The sequence below is a fragment of the Haemaphysalis longicornis genome, unplaced genomic scaffold (genome assembly GCF_048455015.1).
Source record: "Haemaphysalis longicornis isolate Haplotype H1 unplaced genomic scaffold, Haemaphysalis longicornis Haplotype H1 scaffold_2, whole genome shotgun sequence".
In the NCBI taxonomy this organism is placed as follows: Eukaryota; Metazoa; Arthropoda; class Arachnida; order Ixodida; family Ixodidae; genus Haemaphysalis; species Haemaphysalis longicornis.
Window position 1 is genome coordinate 71,343,216 of NW_027526295.1, and position 20,646 is coordinate 71,363,861.

The following is a 20,646-nucleotide window of genomic DNA, read 5'->3' on the forward strand; positions in this document are numbered from 1 at the left end:
TTGGAAGCTTACTGCTGCATAAAAAACCGCACGTTTACACGTAAACTAGCACGTCTCCGACTCGACATGCAGCAACACACGCGAACCATCGCAAGCACCAACTGGAACCAGCTGTGTGACTCCTTCAACGAAGCGCTATCTACTGAACGGACTTGGGCCATGCCACGCAGTATCCTTAACCCGAAAACTCCAAACACCACGGAAACGGTCGGTTACAACAGTTGGTAGACTTGCGTAATCAGGACACACGACAAACTTCTTACCATACTTAACGGTACATCCCCCTGCTCCTGGGGTACCAGAGCAGTCCGAATACACCGGTACACCCAATGACGCACTCGATGCCCCCATCAGTTTCGAAGAAGTGAAAGACAGGTTGCTCACGTTACGCCGGCATTCTGCACCCGGAGCTGATGGGATCACCAATAAACTCCTCCACCACCTTGACGACCCCACCACAGAAAAGGTCACTATCGTACCCAACACACGCGGGCATTACAATACCCTCCCCAGCAGCTGGACCGTCTCCTATAGAAAACTCCCTAAACTAAACCCCTGGGCATCTTCCACCTCCATCCACTCTTTATGACCTCCCGTCTCGGAAAATTATTGGAATATGTCATACACTCCCAAATCCCCCCCCCCCAACCCGAATACAACATTTCCCCTGAAACATTTTGTTTAAAAATGGTTCTGCACGCAGAAACATTGTTTTGTTTTTAACAGGAAAGTGTTTTATGCCGGGGTACACCAAGATCTCACTGACGTCATATCCGCCATGGAAGAGACGTCGCCAGAAAAAGTGCTATTGACGTGGCAGCGCCCGCATTCGAGCCCACGAACACTCTCGCCTCTCGCCGCAACGGACGGTACAAGGCGCTCGGCCAGCTTCGTAACGAACTCAGACGCATACAGAAGTACGAACCCGCCTTATATACTTCCCTTTGACTCATTCAGATGGGGCTGTCATCTATGAGAGGCGAAGCGAAGTAGCGCATCATGACGCTAATGAGCACCAACAGTTGGCGCCTCGACGACAGCGTCTTCGGGTACGGCGGACGCGCGCGAATTGAGGGACCCTCCGCTGTCGCGTTGTTCCCATGACCTTTCTGTCTTTCAAACTGCTGTGTCATTTTAAAGCACAGCTTCCCACCTTCACCAGCAAATGGTTGTTTCAAGCATTGGGAACAATGAGCTCCACACACGCGCAGGCGGGGAGGGGGGGTCGGCGGAGGGTTTCACCCATATAGCGCGCTGCAGATGGCGCAACGAATTTACCCAGCGTTCCCTGCGCGCGGAGGTGCCTGCTCGCCGGCGGGCGCGTCGGCGGTATGGCTTCGGCGTATGCTTTAGCAACAGTTGTTTTGGGCCTGTTTTCGTGCAGCTTCGCGCCCATTTCGGGCTGCCTTCACACGGCTTGAATAACTTGTTCGGCAGCACCTCCAGGGTAACTCGGACCCGACGGAATTAAGTGGTCGTACGGCAAACATACGTTCTGGATTGCTATGTAGGGCGGGAAAACAAAATGTAGAGACCACATACACACATCTGACCGGTAGAGAAACGCTACCTTTTGCGCACTGCTTGCCACGAATTGGACTTCGTTTTCTAAATTGGTGAATACCAATTCGGTTGTGCTTTAAGAGGTTTACGAAAGGCTGAAGGAGCAACTGGTTCGGATAAATAGCAACTATAAAAGTTCCCTCCGCTTTCTCGCAATTCTCAAACTTACTAAACTGGCTAATTTTATTTGGCATAAACGAGAACCACTAACCTCAAATGCCGCATTGTTTCGGTATCTCCGCTTGTGTCGCTAAAATAACTAGTTTTAATCGGTATAAAAGGGAATCACTAAGCTCACATACCGCATTGTTTCGGTGTTTGACCTTGTGTCACGCGGTGGTGTAGCCCCGAGCTAGCACATCAGGATGGCTAGGCTTCGCTTATCTCACCCTTCGAAAGACGCTGCCCTACATTTTCTTTCTGCCGACGCTCGACCGGGCTACGGCGGCGGCGTCCGGCGCTCTAGTCCGGCCGTGGCCGATATTGCTGCGTTTAGCACGCCGCCCCTGCTAATTCAAGGTAACAGCTTGCTGAGTATTTGGTTTCACTCTTTGTACAGCCACGTGTGGGAATTCAAGTGACGTCGCATGGGCAATTGTTCTGGGTGTCGTTTAAAGCTTTGCTTTACAATACCGTCACAGCGTGGATTGCAGCCAGATTTTTTAATAAATGTTATTTCTCCCGCTATTCCTGAACGCAGCTTACTGGTCCCCGAAGATGCTGCTACGCGGTGCAGTGACGCAATTTGTCCACCGTTCCCGTGCCCCGTTTATGCCTTGCCGGACATCCACCTGTACATCCACCTGTACATCCACCTGCACGGAAGTTAAGTCAACTTTCTGTCGAAGAGTGCGCCTTGCTTCCCATACTCAGCCAGCATTCTTCATGGAGCATCGTGCGTAAAGCATCATTCCGACACAGCTAGACAACAGCGGACATTTTAATGTTACTCATCAGCCAAAATGATGGTTCTGCCAAGGGTAAATATTTGACTGGTCATCCCACTTGGTTCGGCCAACAGCCTGCGCGCACGGCAGGTTCTCTGAGAATGCCCCACGCTTTGTGCTCATCATCTCGAATATTTCATTCTGGACTAACTTACAGTACGTGGAAGGAGCATAAGGCTGTAGCTCAACCATAACTGTAGTTTAGGACATAGTGCACTATTCTGCGAAGAAACGAACTATCATTCACAAAACGTGTCAAGGAGATATACATTACATAAGCCCAAGATCCGCTATAGAAAGTATTGAAATAACCTTTTCGAATACAATTGTATGATTTATTTGCTGCGCTGAATACTGCTACGTAACTCCCGGAACATTTCACATAGCATTGAACTGGATCGCCCGGTGGTCAATCCATCGTACACTTCATCTGTGCGTACGAGCCTGAGCAGTGGGCGCGCAAGGCAAGCCGAAGTGACGAGGAAGAGATCACCCAGAACAAGACTGGCACGAGCTCCATTAAATTTCTTGGCTTTGGACTGTTGGCAGTCAGCTTTGATTATCTGTAACTAGATTGCTTATTCGCATCTGCCTCTCGTAACATCGTTATTGGAGGAGGGTGCTTGTTCTATCCCTGTCCCGGCCCGAGCTTAACCCCGTCTCGGCTCATGAAGCGGTCTCCTCCTGGCTCTTCGATCGCGTAGGCCCGCTCCAGCTCCGGCGAGCAATGGATGTGCCCATTCCCCAGCCCCGTGTCCCCTGCCCGTGACCCGCCGACACCGAAAGGCCTGAGCAGACGCGCCCTGACGAGAAGCTGACGACGTTCCCCCGCCTAGTTCTCCGGCACGTCTCCGAGGGCTTTGGACGATTCTACGGGACTTCGGTGGGAACTACTGTTCCGGGCCGGTGGTCACCACGACAACCCTGATCATCCGTGGCGGCAAGGACTTCTACGTGTATTCTCATTTCATCTTTCTTTCTCGCCAACGTCTTCTACATCGTTCTCGACCGGGAGGGTTATGTCCCGGAACACGGCGGACAATTCCCCATGGGGTCATTACCCCCCATCCACAACACCGGGGGCGACGACGAAGACGACGGAGTGACTGGTGGGAAGCTTACGCGGGTTGTGTCTTCACCGCTTATAAATAATGTAAATAGATTGTTCGCCTTCCTCATCTGCCATAGTTCGTCTCATGTCTGTCCTGCCGCCACGTAACAACATAAATAGTTCCCTTCTAATTGTAAATACCACTGACTTTAAATACAAATTTGAACAAAAGCTACTTGTAATCATAAGACAGTCCATGATGTTTCAAATGTAGCACGGTGCTAACCGTCTACTGCCCATGGAAGATTACCGACCTTGGAACTATCTTTGGTGCTTTATCTACACTTGTACGAATATTCGCATAGAGCGAAAAGAAAGCGTAAAAGGTATTTAGACGGGAAAGAAACTCCACGCGTGGGGGAACATAGACCTAGCGGTTGTTATGCACCACGGGCGTTGCCGCACCTGTTGTTCGTTGGGAATCTGCGCCTCGCTGACCAAGGGCTGGACGTACATGTAGTTCACGTTGGCCTCGAAGTCGCACATCTCTTGGAACAATGCCAAGTCCATGCTGAACCCTTGTGCCATCTGGTGGGAATGAAAAGTGGGCGCTTCATTTGTTCGTGTGGCGCAACATAAAAGCACCCGAATGAGGCGAACAATTCTAGGAATACAAAATACCGGCTGAAGCTGGTGGAAAAATCTATTGCGTGAGGCGCTTCCGCAATGGGACACCATTTCGCCCTGGTGGTGAAGGCGTAGTTTTTTAATTGAGTTTTCTGGGGGGCAGGGGCTTTACACTGTGCCCTATGTATAACTTTCAATAACCCTAGCAAGCAAAATAAGTTGCATCCTCTGCGTGCGACAACGGATTTTGGTCACGTTTGACACCGGCACACAAGTTGCACCGCACAAGGGGGGCTATGTTCTATGCGGTTGGTGCGCCATGTTCTTTTCGCCGCGAGTGCAACTTCAACCATCGTTTACCCACGTAGCGCAGTTTGTCAATTCTTACAACAGTTTCGAGGCAACGGCTTGAGCGCCAAATTTTTGTAACAAGAAAAATAAACGCGTTCTTCTGTTTTTGTTGGGGTTCTAAGAAATAGTCGCATTACGGTTAAACATAATTAATGTCTTGCATCTCATATTCTCCAGGTAAAAAAAAGCTCGACTCAACATCCAATTTTACTCTTCGCTCATCGTCGGTCTGGCAGTGTCCTCGTCATAAAAAGACTGCACTAAATGTATTAGCGTATGAGAAATGGGGCCAGAGTTACCAGGTATGGCATGGCGAATTCTCCTTCCAAACAGGAAGCTACGCATGAAATTTCACGCTTACCGTACCAGTGGCTTATAAATAACTTGCCTCGCTTATAACATTTAACCCCTGCTCAAGTCATACGCGTGGATGTTTTCGTGCATTGCGTTCATCAGATGGCGAGCCGCTGTAGCGCTAGTGGCGATATAAAAAGTGTCGTGCTACACAGCAGCACAATGAAAGACGCCGAGCCCCGAATGTGGCTGGTTTCTAGTAGTATCATTTTTATACCACTTTTATCTCTGTTAGTTTCTAGCGCGGATAAACGCGACGAAAGCGAAATAATACTGTGGTTGAGAGATTGTGGAAGACAAAGTGAGGTTCATGACTCCCAGACATAACGGATAAAGTGCATCGGCATAAATATCTAATGAAAAACCGCAAGTGCGGAAACTCTCTGCTTAAGAAAAGAACAAAACGCACTATGGATGAAAAAATAAAGACAGTGGCAAAGAATAGTGTGCAGCGAGAGGATCGAGATGGACTAATTCTGGAAGTAACGATTAATTATGCGACCTGACATAGTGCTAGCTAAGTGCAAAATCAATTTCCCGCTTTTCATTTTCAAATTTTTATAGGGCAAATCACATTCGAGTATGATTGCAGCTTAGGTTTCTAGTACTTGATATTGTGCCATTATAACTGCGAAACAACTATATGACTATATAGTTATATAGATATATAGTTATATATTCCAGTATGACTATATGAGGGTCCGTTCCTTCTCTACATTGACACAAGTCCTCTTGACTTTCACCACATTGCGCATCTCTGAAAACAGAAACCTAATCGGGAGCCATTTCACACCAGGGTTCGAACAGGGAAGCTCGTAGAAACGGAACCACAGCAGAAAGGGGAGCTTGTTGAGCAGTATAAACCAAGCAAGCGACGCTGAGTGCTTTTAACTCCGGATCTGTTGTTGCTGGCCGTAATGTGTGCGGCGCCATCAGCAAATACCGGGTTATAGCTACTCTCATCATTTACCGCACACGTAAGCAGGCATCGCGAGAAGAAAAATATCAAGAAAAGAGTTCACAGGCGTCCGCGTCTCAAGAGCGGAACACAAGACAGCACGTGCTACAGACGCCCAGTTCGCGAAGCCGGTTGTCGCCGGTTCTAGCGCGTGCTGAACGATGCAGTTTGGGAGAAATGTGAAAGCCTGTGGACAAAGCGATCTGGGCATGCAAGTCATGCATGAGGACGATGAAGATATAAATGGATATGACGATGACTGCTCCCACAGTGAAAAGTGACGACGGAACATGTGCATAAAAATTTCAAAACTAATGCGATGCGTGGTGGTGTGTCCTTCAGGACTTACATACAAACAAATCCTCCAGCTTCACTGCGGTTCAATTATTGCGCTACAAAGTGCAAGCTTCGACCATTTTTTCTCATTTTTCTCAATGCATTCGGCTGCGATTGACTGACTGATTGATGGACTGATTGACTGATTGAATGATTGACTGATTGAATGAGTGATTGATTGATTGAATGAATGAATGAATGAATGAATGAATGAATGAATGAATGATTGATTGATTGATTGATTGATTGATTGATTGATTGATTGATTGATTGATTGATTGATTGATTGATCGATCAAAGCGGCGTGCCTGTGTCCTCCTGGCACGCTGCAGGCTGTTCTCCTCGACGTAGGTGTGCACGGTGACGGCCAGCATGAGGTTGATGAGGTAGGCAGAGCCGAACATCACCGTGCACAGGAAATACGGGAAGCAGGCAGGGCCCACCGCTTGCAGGAGCTGCAAGGGAAAGGGCCTCGTTACGGAGCGATACTTCCGTCTAGTTAGGCCTTGTACCGATGCAGACGAAGGTGTCATTTGATTGCGTCTCTGCACACTGCGGTTTTTGCATAAAGCATGAACAATTGAAAATGGTATTAGCCTTGGAAACAATTTTCACACTCAGCTTGCTCAATGTTAACAATATCTTCAATGTGATTACGTTTTTTTTTTTTTTCAATATGGTGACTGAAGTTTCAGTTTTGATTTTGTTGAGCGCTTTACTCTAGGAGCTAAATGCTGTGCACATGTTTCCAGGGACCACGTAAAGGTAATGCTTTACAGTTGATCAAAGCGCTGCTTTCTAGACGTCGCTACCTAAGGTAACTCCCGTCCGCGGCGGCCGCTTTTCTGATGGAGGCGAAAAGCAAAAACGCCCGTTTGTACGAGATTTCGGCGCACTTAAAGATCCCCAGGTGGTCAAAATTAATCCGGAGCCATCCACTACGGCGCGCCTCATCGCCTGCGTTGCGTCGGCGCGTTAAACCCTACAATCAATCAATACCTAAAGTAACAATGGCACACGACGCACCCGCAGTACTTACATACTTTTATACAATTATTTTGCACTTGTACAAGTACCTCGTTCCATCCTTCTTATCTCTTGCATGCGGTTTTTTAGCACTCCTGCTAAAATACGAACACTTGACCGCACGAGTGAAAATTCCTCGTAAAAGACTCAAAAAAGGTCTCGACAAAATGCACGCAGTTCCAACAGGTCATTGCCATCATGGAATCACTCCAATCTAAAATGATGTTCAAACGCACGAAAGTATCTTTCAAACGTCACTGAGGAGTACGACAGTTCAGAAGAGTATCATCAGGCCACTGAATTCTCGCCTGTCCCTTTTATTTATCCCGTTATTCACTTTTTAGCCTTCACCTGTCTTTGCAAGATCCGCGCCCTATCAAACGATATGATATCAAACGACGTAACATCAAACAGCATACTATCGAGAGAGCTCATGGGTGTGCACACACACGAGCAACATTCAATCCATCATGACTCCTAAATTGAAAGGGCGAATTTTACAGCGGATGAGGACGACCCTCACACAGGTTTTTTTTATGTTCGTGGCACAACTACCAGCGGCCAAAACTACCAGCGAGGGGTGCAAAACCTACAAGCGCACAAGCAAAGAAAAAAAATCACGCGCGTGGGCTCGCGTCATTATTGAACTTGATCTCTACTTTAGGGGCCCAGTGTTTCACAAGCGAGCGATACTGGCACATTGTCAGTGGCTGAACGAGAAGTATCTCATTGTCTGAGTATACACAGTCATCCACACCTCTTTACTGACCCTAACTGTCCAGCCTGCGGGGCACTCGACACTCACTACCATTCCCTCTGCGAATGCCCCGCAGACCCGTACCCCCCCGTTCCTCTGGAAGCAGATGTTGCGTGACCCGGTGGAGTCAGGCCAAGTCCTGACCACCTCCCGGGCCCTGGCTGTCGCGGCCGCCCTGTGGGCTTCCTCCACCCCCAATACCTGATCCCGATGGACGAAAAAAACGTATTCCTTCTTTCCTTCCTTACTGCGCGCTGCGTGATAAGTGAACGTGACCGCACGTGAGCGAAACAAGTGCGCGCCACTCACAGGGAGCTCTGATTCTGGAAAAGCTGTTGATTGAAGTTTGGTCAGTCGCCCTCTTGTGGGATCCCCACCGAGTGACAAAAAAACGAATCGAGCGCAGAGACGTAATCCCGATGCAGCAGTAAAGCTCTTAACAAGTATTCCCGCGTAGTCACTTAAAGGAGCCATGAAGAGAAAACGAAAGTTTGTTTTATTCGAAAGATTAGGTGTTTCATAGTACCCTAAGCGCTTTCCCGGAAGTAAATGACGCTTTATTCACTGAGAAATAAGGCAATTTAAGGCAAAATTTTAAATCTCCCTCTAAATTGCACATTTTGTGACGTGAACAATGGCGTCATACGAGCCGGTCCATGAAACAGGTACTTAGTATGTCGACTCCATATAGCACCAACACGCGGGAATCAAACAGGAACCGGAACTCGTGCCGAAACCGACACGGCGGCCATTTTAAAAATACTCGTAAAACCTAGTGCACCCGCAGCCCTAGTCATGAAATCGCCTGATCCGGAGAACAAAACTCTCGCCGAGAAGCTCGGGCTTGCATTTAACAAACTCACACCACTTGAAAGCTCAATGCTTCTAAGTGCACGAGCGGCAGGAGTTGTGGGATACGCGGATGGACCGGAAAGCGACCATTCCGCGATAGCCACAACAGACGAACGCCCAGCCGTCGGCACCGCTGCCTCGTCAGCCCCGTTGCGACGGAAGAATACAGACTGGCACGTATGTGCCGTATTTTTATTACGGTTAATAATAGTCAAATTTCAGTAGCAGTATCGCTTATGCCATTTGGCCGGTGTCGTGTATGGAAAGCCGTTCGCGCGAGCTCTCTGCTTCGACCAGAAAGATACGAGCGTCAATGCGCGGTGTGTAGGGCATTTTTTTCCCCCAAGGTCAGAGCGCTTTGACGGTGATTTCACGAAGTCGGCGACGACCGCCAGCATGTCCCAGGAGTGAGCTAACGTAAGCGTCCCTAATCACTTCCTCGGAAATGAAGCGAGCACACTCGTACTTCCTTTAGCTCTCTTTGTCCTCCGTTTCCAAAGTTCACAAAACGTAGCCACTTGCTTCGCCGAGGTTCGCGTTGGGCAGCACATGAGAGGAGATCTCCCCAACGGCGGGGATGTCGCACTCCCTCGATGATTTGCCCGTACTACATGGGCATTTCAAAACGTAGCAACGAAATTTCATTGTAAAGTACTCGAACAAACTGAATTTTTCAGTGGTTGTAAACTGGAAACGAGCTCCTAACAATAGCAGCAAGCCAACACCATTCCGAAACCGCGACGACTGTCACTATCTCGTCGCTGCTTGCTGTTCCTTACTCCCCTCTTTTCTATTTTTACCTTTGCTGGTTGGCGATATGACGGCCAACCTCCTGTGAAGGGATTACGACACCAAGCAAGGTCGCGGCTGTGCGTGCTGGGACGGTTCGTTGGTCCCGAAGAGCCTCGAACTCGAAAATTCGTCTGCGCGACGGTGGCGACGGCGAGATGTCGAGTTCGGCTGGCGGTAGTTTCGTACGCGTTGGCGTACACGCTTGCGTGTTTATTCGGAACTTCAACCGTTTACTCCACCGTTCTTAGTGTCATAAAAGGAATGTGCAGTATGTTTAACGGGCATATATCTCACTATGAAAACTGGTAAGCCCTGCCTAACTTGCGTTTGCTTTTGCTGGCCTCCGCCAATCGCAGAGCATTCTCGTGTGACATCATAGGTTCTGTTGCGGGTAATGAGCTGGTGGGTCGCATGGTCATTCCCTTTTTTCCTAATTATGCAGCTTTTTTTGAGCGAGGTTTGTGTTAAAAGTGGTGTCACTATGGTTCTAACGAGGCAATCTTTCGAATGAACCAAACTTGTGTTTTCTCTTCATGGCTCCTTTAAGCAGGCTTAAGTGGCCCATGAATATTTAATGTCCAAGGTTCACAGAGTTCTTGTATATAGTGTATTTTCGCGTGTACAACCCGCATAAAAAATGCAAGAATTTCAGAGGCAAAGTTGTGGTGCGGATAATACGCGGGATTTTTCCTTTTGGTGCAGCTTCACGGCAATTGCATTGTGCCGTGAAGCTCCTACGCATTCACAAAGTCAATTGTGATTTTGGTCTTGCAGTCAGTGTATTCTACTTCCTAAGTATACGCTTTTTCTGTCTACATAGTATGTGAGGTGTTGCGTGAGATTTGCGTGAGCTTTGGTGCAGCCTTTCCTGTATCAAATGTGCGGGCAATACGCGAGGAATTTTTTTTTTGTTTTGCGGTGGGTTGGAAGTGGAGGTACGGATTATATGGCGGTGCGATTATACGAGCGAATACATGGTAGTTGTCAGTACAGCTGTGTTGGTTTTCTATATGCACAAAGTAAAATCGCTCAATTTTTTCGCACTGCGCAAGCGTATAGTCAACCCCGGGCCTTAGCAAGAAATGATTTCGGCGGATGGGCTAAGAGTTATGGGAGCAGAGGAGGTTTGTCAAAAAGAATGCTAGCACTAACTTAAGCACTGCCTGACAAACTTTTTTTTGTAGGGGTGTTCCAATTCCAAACCTGCTTTAGCTAGTTTCCTGGAAGAAGCCATACCTAGTTAATCTGCCACCCCGTAAACATATCTATACCACGCGACACAACGCGCTGCGTAGACGTGCATGGGTTATATTGGGTACCTCTTAAGCGGGCACAAGACTGAATAAATTTGAGGCGCTAAACAACGGGGACCAAAGAAACACGTAGACACAGACAAGGCGCCACTTCCAACTAAACTTTAATCATGAAAAACCCTGGATTAAATACACTGTTTGACGTCATGCAAAAACGTCACGCCAACAACGTTTGCCAACCTACACGTGTCCATCTGAAAATAGATTGTTTAAGCGAAATGTGCGTTAAAAGTGGTGTCAGTATGATTCTAACGAGACGATCTTTCGAATGAACCAATCTTATGTTTTGTCCTCATGGCCCCTTTAAGGTGTGTGCTTGTGGCGGTGAATTCTCAGAAGAGTACTCACGTCTTATCTCACAATTCATGCTGCTTAGTCTGTAGATTTTTCGTTTTGGAGGGGCATTAACGCGCGGTGTGAAAAAAAAATGACGGGCATGCTCTCGTGGCTTTACATTGCAGGTTGTGTTCCTAGTGTCCTATTTTCTCTACGTAGATCATTTCTAGGCACAGGCATCGTAGGAATCATGACATAGACAAAGTATTCCCTATCAGTAAGGAGACAAACGTGCGTATTATCCAGCCATCAGGATACACCCTCGGCAGGGAGACTGGGTATCCGGATGGATCCTATCAAAGATCTTGATACTGCTTTTGCACTTGTACCTAAGCCTTGTATTACTTGCTCTCCTTCATTACTAAGTCTATGTCTCCTTGGTTTAAAAAAAGCAGTTGAACGTTACGGGCTTTTGCACCAAAGCCCCCTTCATACTTATCATCTGTGAGTGTGAGGTGCCTTTTTTTCCGTAGCCACTGGAGTTGCGTGCCAGTTTTAACATCCACTTAACGCGTGCACAAACATGGGTGTGGAAGGTCTCCGCTCACGCTCTGTCAATCATTCCGGCGGAGGTATTCTCTTGCCCTTACATATTTATGCGTGCAAAGGGAGAGGCATAGAGGTAGACAGACGAGAAGGACAACTGTTTGGGGCAACCTTTTTTAGGTGCTCAGGCGGCACGGTGATTATGTACAGGCGACGATGATGATAAAGATCACCAGACCTAGCAGTGACGACAATGTACCAATGAAGAATAAGCACAAGTACTAAAGTGACAAGGACCGGCAGAATAATCAATACGGGTCACTTCAATTCGCCTTCAGCGGGCACAAAAGTCCACTTTTCTGCAAATCATTAGGTACTTTGCGCCTGAACGGCTTCAACATGGATGCATGAACGATTTCGTTTTCACCGTGACAACGTTCTGTACCTCGTTTTTGGGACGACGAGGCAGCGGACTGAAGAAGACTCATCTGGGATTACGGATGGCCTAACGAAACGGTAGGAACTTTCTCGCAGAGGCACCGAACACGAGGAAGTGTTTACAAGAACACTACGCCCCGAGGGTGAAATCCATCAGGCCGATGAGTCATCTTGCAGCGAATCTTGCGGTCTGGCTTTTCATTTTAAATACAACAGCACGTGAGTTCCAAAAATGAACAAGCTGTGAAACGTAGTTTGTTGATGAAATGGTACATCAAATATTCTTATCTAAAAAAACAGAGTGAGCGCATTCAATTTTTCTCTTCGATTTGAACACGTGAAGAAGGCTTGACCCCGATCAACCTTCTTGTTCTATATTCTCGTCATGTTTTCTCCTGTACACTACCATCCAGCGAACCAAGTTTATTTCATCGATCTATCCACCATTCTTTGGAACGTTGTCAAATGACAAGAATATGGCCCTTACCATGTTGTACGGCTGCTCCCAGGTGTCGAGACTGAATATGTTGAAGGTGGTAAGAAGGGCGTCAACAAAGTTGTTGTACGAAGGGAACACCCGGTGCTCCTCCACCGTCTCCACAGCCACGCAAGAAAATCCAGGATCGCAAGCACTGCGCAAGCAAATGAGGAGTAATTCTTGATGCTTTCCTTTGAAAAAAAAAGCACTGAACGGCTCCTCCACGGCGCAGCAATGTCCACATGACACGAAGTATTTTGGGAATGACTACTTCAATAAGAAAGAGGCGCATTATGTGTCTGATACTACTGTTGGAGTCTGACACGTATTGCCTGAAGCGGGTGTAAGCGGAGTTATTTGAAGGCTATTTTCATTACTGTGGTAAGTTCTCCCCGTATTTTGTATTGCTGTGTGCTCTGTCACTCGCACCGTCGTTTTTTTTTTTTACTTTTCAAGAGCCTCTCAATCCTTCTGCATTGATATAAATATTGCGAGGGTTGATGCTTTTGTAGGTTCGTTCATGGTTGAAAAGGAAAGGAAAAGTTCAAACTTCGACATGAACAAGGGATGAAGATGACGACCACAGCGCTGTGGGCGTCCTCTGCTTCGTATCTAAACTCTTCAAATTTTGATGGGTTCGCCTGCTACCGCACTACTATATTGTACGCTCGACGACAGTGGTTGAAAAGACACGATTACAAGGAATCGGGAGGCTTTATAACAGTACAGAACACCGCAATCGTAAAACCCCAGCGGGTATTTGCTGTTTTTCTTTCTTTTTCAATTCCTGTGATGGTGCTACAGCCACAATGGATCTGAGCGAAATCATACAGTCTCTGCGTCAGTGCAGACTTCGACAGATTTCGCAATGGGTTGTTTAAATAATCTACCCACCACGGGGGCTGAATGGCTAAGGCGTTGTGCTGCTGAGTACGAGGACACGGGTTCGATTCCCGGTCGTGGTGGCCGCTTTTCTGATGGAGGCCAGAAGCAAAAAGGCGCGTGTGCACGAGATTACGGGGCATGATAACGATCCCCAGGTGGTCAAAATTATTCCGGAGCCTTACACTACGGCGCGCCTCATCGCCAAGCGTTACATCGGCGCGTTAAACCCTACAATAAATCAATTTGTTCAAATAATCTAGCGGATTATTTCTCATTCTGAAAATAGCGGAGGTTTCTTTCTGAATATTTCGAACTGGCGGCATCTGTGGAGTCGCATTCTACTTAGTGGGGAACCCGCGAAAACAAATTTTGGGATAGCACACCAGAATCGAGGTGTAATCACCCCAGGTACACGTGGTCTTCGCTATCGAATAGTAAGCGTTCATGCTAAGCCTTTACTGATAACGGTAGCCGCAGCAGTCAGTAGCGGCCCACTTCATTCCAGGGTATTGCTCCATTATCCGGCAGTGTATTAAAAGGAATCGAAGCAGTCCTTTCCTCTACGCGGGCATGGCAGTAAGGTGCTGATTAGGCGTTGCCGAAATCTGTTACTGCGTGATTGACAAAATATTTTGTGTGTTGTGCTAGGTTCTTGTGAACAAAAGTCATAATGTAAAATCTTTCATCGTTATTTTTTTTTTGTCTGTGCTCCGCACACTCGGCACGATGTCTTCGTATTAAACTCCAATCGGCGCGATATGCAATCACGTAGTCGCCGCATATCCGGTAATTTATTACCACAACTTGAACTCCTCAGCGAACGAAAATCACGATCGTGCAGTAATCAGAGTGCTTAAACAGCTTGTTGCGAGGTACAAGAAATCACAGGGCAGGAGGCCTGCCTTTTAATACTTGACTCGTCTATTCAGCCTGTTTTAAGTAGCGCAAAGGCCTGGTCTCCTGATTCTCCGTAGACCTAACCACCTTGTACGTTTCGTGTTCACGAACGAGAGGTTCCCATTCGGTAAGCCAACTTCACACAGGAAATTGACTAAATGCGAGGTCACAGAGTCAATCCCGGTACAGCGGGAATGCTCTCCGAGTGCACGCACTAGGCAGCGAGCAGGTTTCCGCAGGCGAATCCCAGCTGGTCCGGGTCGTCGCTGGCGCCCATCCAAAGGCTCCGGTTCTGCACCATGCGCAGGTAGAGCGAGTCGTCCACCACTCCCAGCCGCTCCTTGCTCACCACGCAACGGCGCTTCAGCACGCTCATGAACGTCTGCGCAGGGGAACGGCGTGAGGCATTGGAGTGCGCAAGCAGACACAAGTTATTCGATGATGTCCGTGTCACGTTTTCTGTCCTCAACTGATCATGGCAGACGTTTGCGAGTTGCAATCAGCACTTCGCCTTGATTCCACCAAATAATTGTGTCTGTATGTTAGGTGGCCTGTTTTCTTCATGCGTTGAGTTAGCTTTGCGAGCGATAAACGGAAGTTCCTTTCTTCCAAACCAGTAAAAGCCGAAAGTGTAAGATTGACGAGGAATTGAAATTTGACGGGCGTGAGTATCTAGCCGGTTTTCCACCGAGCCCTAAATACAGAGGGACGAGAAGCCGGCGAACCCTGTCGAGCTACCCGCAGTTGAAGGAGATTCCAAACCACGGCTTTGTATGGCATACCCGCGAATGTTGTAAGGAAATAACAAAAACGTTACACTTTTTTTTTAATTTCCCGAGGGACATTGTAAAATATTGCGGAAACATTGTTTTAATAAGCTTATTTCCCAATTCCTACGTGTTTATTTTCTTTGCAAGCGTTCTTTTGTTGATAACAACCTTTTACACAAAATATTAAAGGCCATAAAAGCCTTTCTCAAACCTCCTTCTCTGCTTCTGGTCAGTCGTTGTGGGTGGACGTGTGTGTGTGTACGAATTTCTGGGGAAGTCGCCTAGGAATGCTTGTATGCTAAGGAACACTGAGGTGAGTTTTTCGAGCTTGTATGTTTGTCTCCATTGCGTAGAGTGGCACAAATAGGCACACTTATCCTCGTTTATCCAATCGATTCAGTGATATTTATTTTACAAAGCCTGCAAGAAGAAAAACTACCATGCGTAGTCTGTGGCGCCCTTACCAATTAAACTAGTGACGTCCATACGAGATGCGATGTAATTGGACGATGTCCAAGATTACAATACAACCCATTTCGGTTTGGGTTCTGTAAAGCAACATGCTCGGCATCCGGCGTTATTTTTGGTTGGTCTTTTTCGATATTTTAGTAATCTTCATACCCTACTTCTGCCATGTTCTCGGGTCCAAAATGCGTCAGATAAGCCTGCGAGCTCGGCTTACCTGCAGACCCAACGTGGCGAATACCGCAACGCAGAAGAAGAGGAGCACGATGAGTTCAAACATGCGGGTCGTGGCCTTGATGATGGTGTTCACGATGTCCCGGAGCCCTGTTCCCAACGGCACGCAAGAAAATGCTTTGTAGAATCTATCATCATCAGCGTTGCACCGAAGACATCACCATCATCGAAGCCTGTCGTCATTGCACGATGGGCGTGCGCTCGCGCTACATCTTCTTTTAAGTCGCCATTAAACCTTCCGACCGCTCGGTCGCTACCTCCCTTGTCTGAAGGCCTCTCTCGTCCTCAGTGGCTAAAGAATCCCACAATCTGGTGCAGGAAACCCGGGATACAACGACAGCGACAGGCAGGGCCTGACCACCCTCAACGACAGGGCCTGCTTGACTTTCCACGAACCAGCCACTGATGACCCGAGATGACCTCCCTGGAGCGCATGCTGAGGCGCCGAATCACTTTGCGAGCCAAGCTCAACGGCTTCTTAAAGGAAATCGAAGACGGCCTACGTGATGGACGCTTGACCACACCGATGGATTTTGCTATTTCCCTCAAAAGAATCGAATTCATGTTCAAGCCGATCCAAAAGCTGGATGAGGACATCTACCGCGAACACCCACAGGAACTCGACGCGGAAGAGACCTCCGACGTGACAATGTTCAACGACAGCGTCGTGAAGATCATGGCAGAGCTTCGTTACCGCTCCCGAAACCATCCGACCGGTGAGTCTCACCCTTCACATTCATCGACTAGAGCCCACGCTGCTGAGACTGTACCGATACGGACGAAATTACCGAGAATGGAGCTAACGAAGTTTGACGGCCATCGTAGAAACTGGCACAAGTTTTGGAGCCAGTTTGAGAGCTCTATTCATTCGAATCCTGAGTTAAAGGACACAGACAAATTCCACTACCTGACGAACCTACTAACAGGAACGGCGGCTTCTGCTATATCAGGACTACCGATTACGGATGCCTGCTACGCTGACGCTGTAGAAATTCTTAAAAAGCGATTTGGAGACAGTGAAGTCATCGTACAAGATCACTTGCACGCTTTGATTAACCTGAAACCTGTCTCGTCATCGTCAGACGTAGCAGAGTTACGCAAGCTGTACGACACTGCGCTCTCAAGGCCAGAGACGTCAACCTTCAACCGAGAAACTACAGCCCGGAGCAGTTGTGCTAGTCGAAGAAAACGACACACCAAGGTTGTTTTGGACTATCTCCCGCATCGAGCAACTTCACCCAGGTCGTGACAACAAAGTTCGCGCTTGCACACTACGACTCCCAAATGGACTAGTGACGAAAAGACCGGTGCAGCGCTTATATTTGCTTGAAGCAGGCTGACACCTGGCATCCGTGGCCGGGGAAGATGTAGAATCTATCATCGTCAGCGTTGCACCGAAGACATCAACATCATCGAAGCCTGTCGTCATTGCACGATCGGCGTGCGCTCGCGCTACATCTTTTTTTAAGTCGCCATTAAACCTTCCGACCGCTCGGTCGCTCCCTCCCTTGTCTGAAGGCCTCTCTCATCCTCAGTGGCTAAAGACGTACAAGATCACTTGCACGCTTTGATTAACCTGAAACCTGTCTCGTCATCGTCGGACGTAGCAGAGTTACGCAAGCTGTACGACAAAGTACAGGTGCACTGTAGAAGCATGAAAGCGCTGGGGACGCATCCCCTGACGTACTGCTCCATGCTCCACGAAATCGTGCTTCAGTCGCTGCCTCGAGATATCGTTCTGCGTTATCACCAGCCGTCGAAGATAAAACGGGATGCGGCCGATTGGCGTACCACAGAACCTTCGTCGCAGCCAGCGGACAAGCACGAAAAGAAGTTTGAAGACCTAATGACCTTTTTCGGCCAAGAGCTCGAATGTCTCGAAGCGGTAATGCCAGCATTATTGAAGGGATCGGACCCCCCGAGAGCCGCGAAACAGCATGATATGCGTCGCACATCAAACGCCGATCACTTACCATCTGCGGCAGCTCTACATGGAGGAACTAATAACGTGAAGAAATGTTTGTTCTGTTCGGCTCCACATGACGCAGCTTCTTGCTCATCGAAAGAAATCAGCATTGACCAAAAGAGAGCCCTACTAACAAAATCTGGCCGTTGTTACCGATGCCTAACTCCAGGACATGTCTCGAGACAGTGCAAGAAAACAGTCGTTTGCGGACACTGTTCAAGACGACACGTTTCGTCGATGTGTAATCCTGATGTTCCAAATCGGCTGAATGGTCACGTGACAACCGCACCTGTCCACCTACTATCTCCACAACGAGGACAAGTGGTACTACTCCAAACACTGAGAGCAAAGGTTTCGGGAAGAGACAAGGAAGAAAGCTGCAGAATGTTGCTCGATGGAGGCAGTCAGCGAAGTTTCATCCGAAGTGACGTCTCTAGGAAACTAAGGTGCGAACTCCTTGGGGAAGAAACACTAACGCTAGGAGTGTTCGGAGGAAAGGAAACGCAAGAGACGTTAAGAAGGGTTCGCGTGTTTCTCCATTGCTCATCGAAGCAGACTACAATTCCCATAGAAGCGCTGGAGATTGAGTCTATCTGCAATCAGCCTATACCCAATCCAAACGTAGAGATGCTAAGGGAACTTCGAAGTAGAGGCATCGACACTAAAAGCATTTCAAACGAAAGTAATGCTGAAGATTCAATCAGCCTACTTATAGGGTCAGACTTTTACTGGGAAATTGTGACGGGAAAAGTATTGACAGTACGCCATAGGATGAGAGCCATCGAAACGCGGCTGGGCTGGACTCTACAAGGACCGACGCAGACACCCGCTGAAGTCGTCCACTGCTCCAACATCGTTGTTCTCAAAGCAAATACGTCGGAAATTACAGCCGCTTTGAGACAGTTCTATATCCCCTCCGCGACCCAACCTGAGAGCTAGAGAGCATCGGTATAACAGAACAAGCTTCACCGATAGATCACGTGGAAAGCGATTTCCAGAACAGCATTCGACTTAAAGGAGGGCGGTACGAAGTGAGCTTACCCTGGAAGTCAGACGTAGACCTTACTGACAACTTCGCGGTGGCTGAAAAGAGGCTTCACCAGTTGCTAAAGAAGCTGTCTGCCAATGCTTCATCTCTGCAAGCATACGACGACGCGATTCGTCAGTACATTTTAGACGGAACTGCTGAACGAGCTCCCCGACCGGAACCAACAGATGGACGGTACATCTACTACCTCCCACACAGAGCCGTAATTCGAGAGGACCGACAGACGACGAAAGTTCGAATCGTGTTTGATGCATCGTCTCATGCCAGCGGAGTTAAATCGCTCAACGACAACCTGGAGGTTGGACCAAACCTAAATTCAGACATCGTTGCCCTGCTGCTTAGATTTAGGGAATACAAGGTTGGCATGACATCAGACGTGGAAAAGGCATTCCTTCAGATCAGTCTGCGTGAACAAGACCGAGATGCTCTCCGCTTCCTCTGGTTTGAAACATGCCCACAGCCAGGTCAACCACTGCCTCTTCAAGAAGTGTGGAGAATGTCAAGGGTGCCATTCGGTGCAACTTCCAGCCCGTTCCTGCTGATGGCAACTTTACGACACCATTTTTGATCCCTCCAAGAAGAATATCCGACAACAGTTCAGCGTTTGATGAAGTCAATGTACATGGACGATCTGATTATTGGCGCTCACTCAACGCAAGAAGCAATCGAAATGTATCATCAAACAAGGAAGATCTTCAATAGTGCATCGATGAACATAAGGAAGTGGATTACCAACGACCGCGAAGTGGCTACTGCCTTTTCTGATTCCGCGGCTGACAACAAAGAAGTTTCGCTTACCTCTACATGGAATTCTAAGGTACTTGGATTGCGGTGGAATATATTGACTGACACTTTTGGCTTCAAACTAGAGTCTGTACCGAAGACCTCAACCGGGCGTGCCGTAACAAAAAGACTTGTTCTCCACTCCATTGCAAAGGTGTACGACCCACTTGGTTTTCTGAGTCCTTTCGTGGTTACTGCGAAGATACTCCTACAGGATTTGTGGAAGCAAAACCTCGACTGGGACGACGAACTTCCCGATGACTTACTGCACAAGTGGTTGGAATGGTGCCAGGGACTCCAGGCTCTAAGCGAACTTTCCGTTCCGAGGTTCTTGGGTGAAAAACTACAGGGACGCATAACGACGACAATTTTGCACATTTTCACCGATGCTAGTCCTCGAGCGTACGGTGTCGTTGCTTACGCCTGTATCCAAGATACAGAGGGAAACAGGACGACGCGCCTGTTATTAGCCAAGAGTAGAGTCGCACCCGTGAAGGCTGTCACGTTAGCCAAACTGGAACTAACGTCGGCTTCTCTTGCTGCACGAATGAGTACAGGTCCGCGCAGAAGTAAACGGAGCACGGGAGCGGTGGCCGAACTGCATCGCTGCGCCGCGTATGGGCGCCGTCGGGAACCAAGGAGCGCCGGTCCAAGAGTGTGTTCGCACTGCCCCCGCCTCCCTATCTGATATGTTTAATCGCCGCTCTGCTTGCGTGCCGTGCTGGGCGTGACGGTTTTCCAAAGGCAGCGCTGGGATATAGAGGGGCGCTGGTTGCATTGCCCCTCGAAAGCATCAGCGGCGACGGAATCCGCCGCTATTGAGCTGGGCGAAACTGCGCGCGCCCGGATACGTTCCTTGTTGCAGGCTGTAACGAGTGGCGTAAAATTCTAGGTCGCTGCGGTTTGACATAGCATGTCTTTGCGAAATATTTT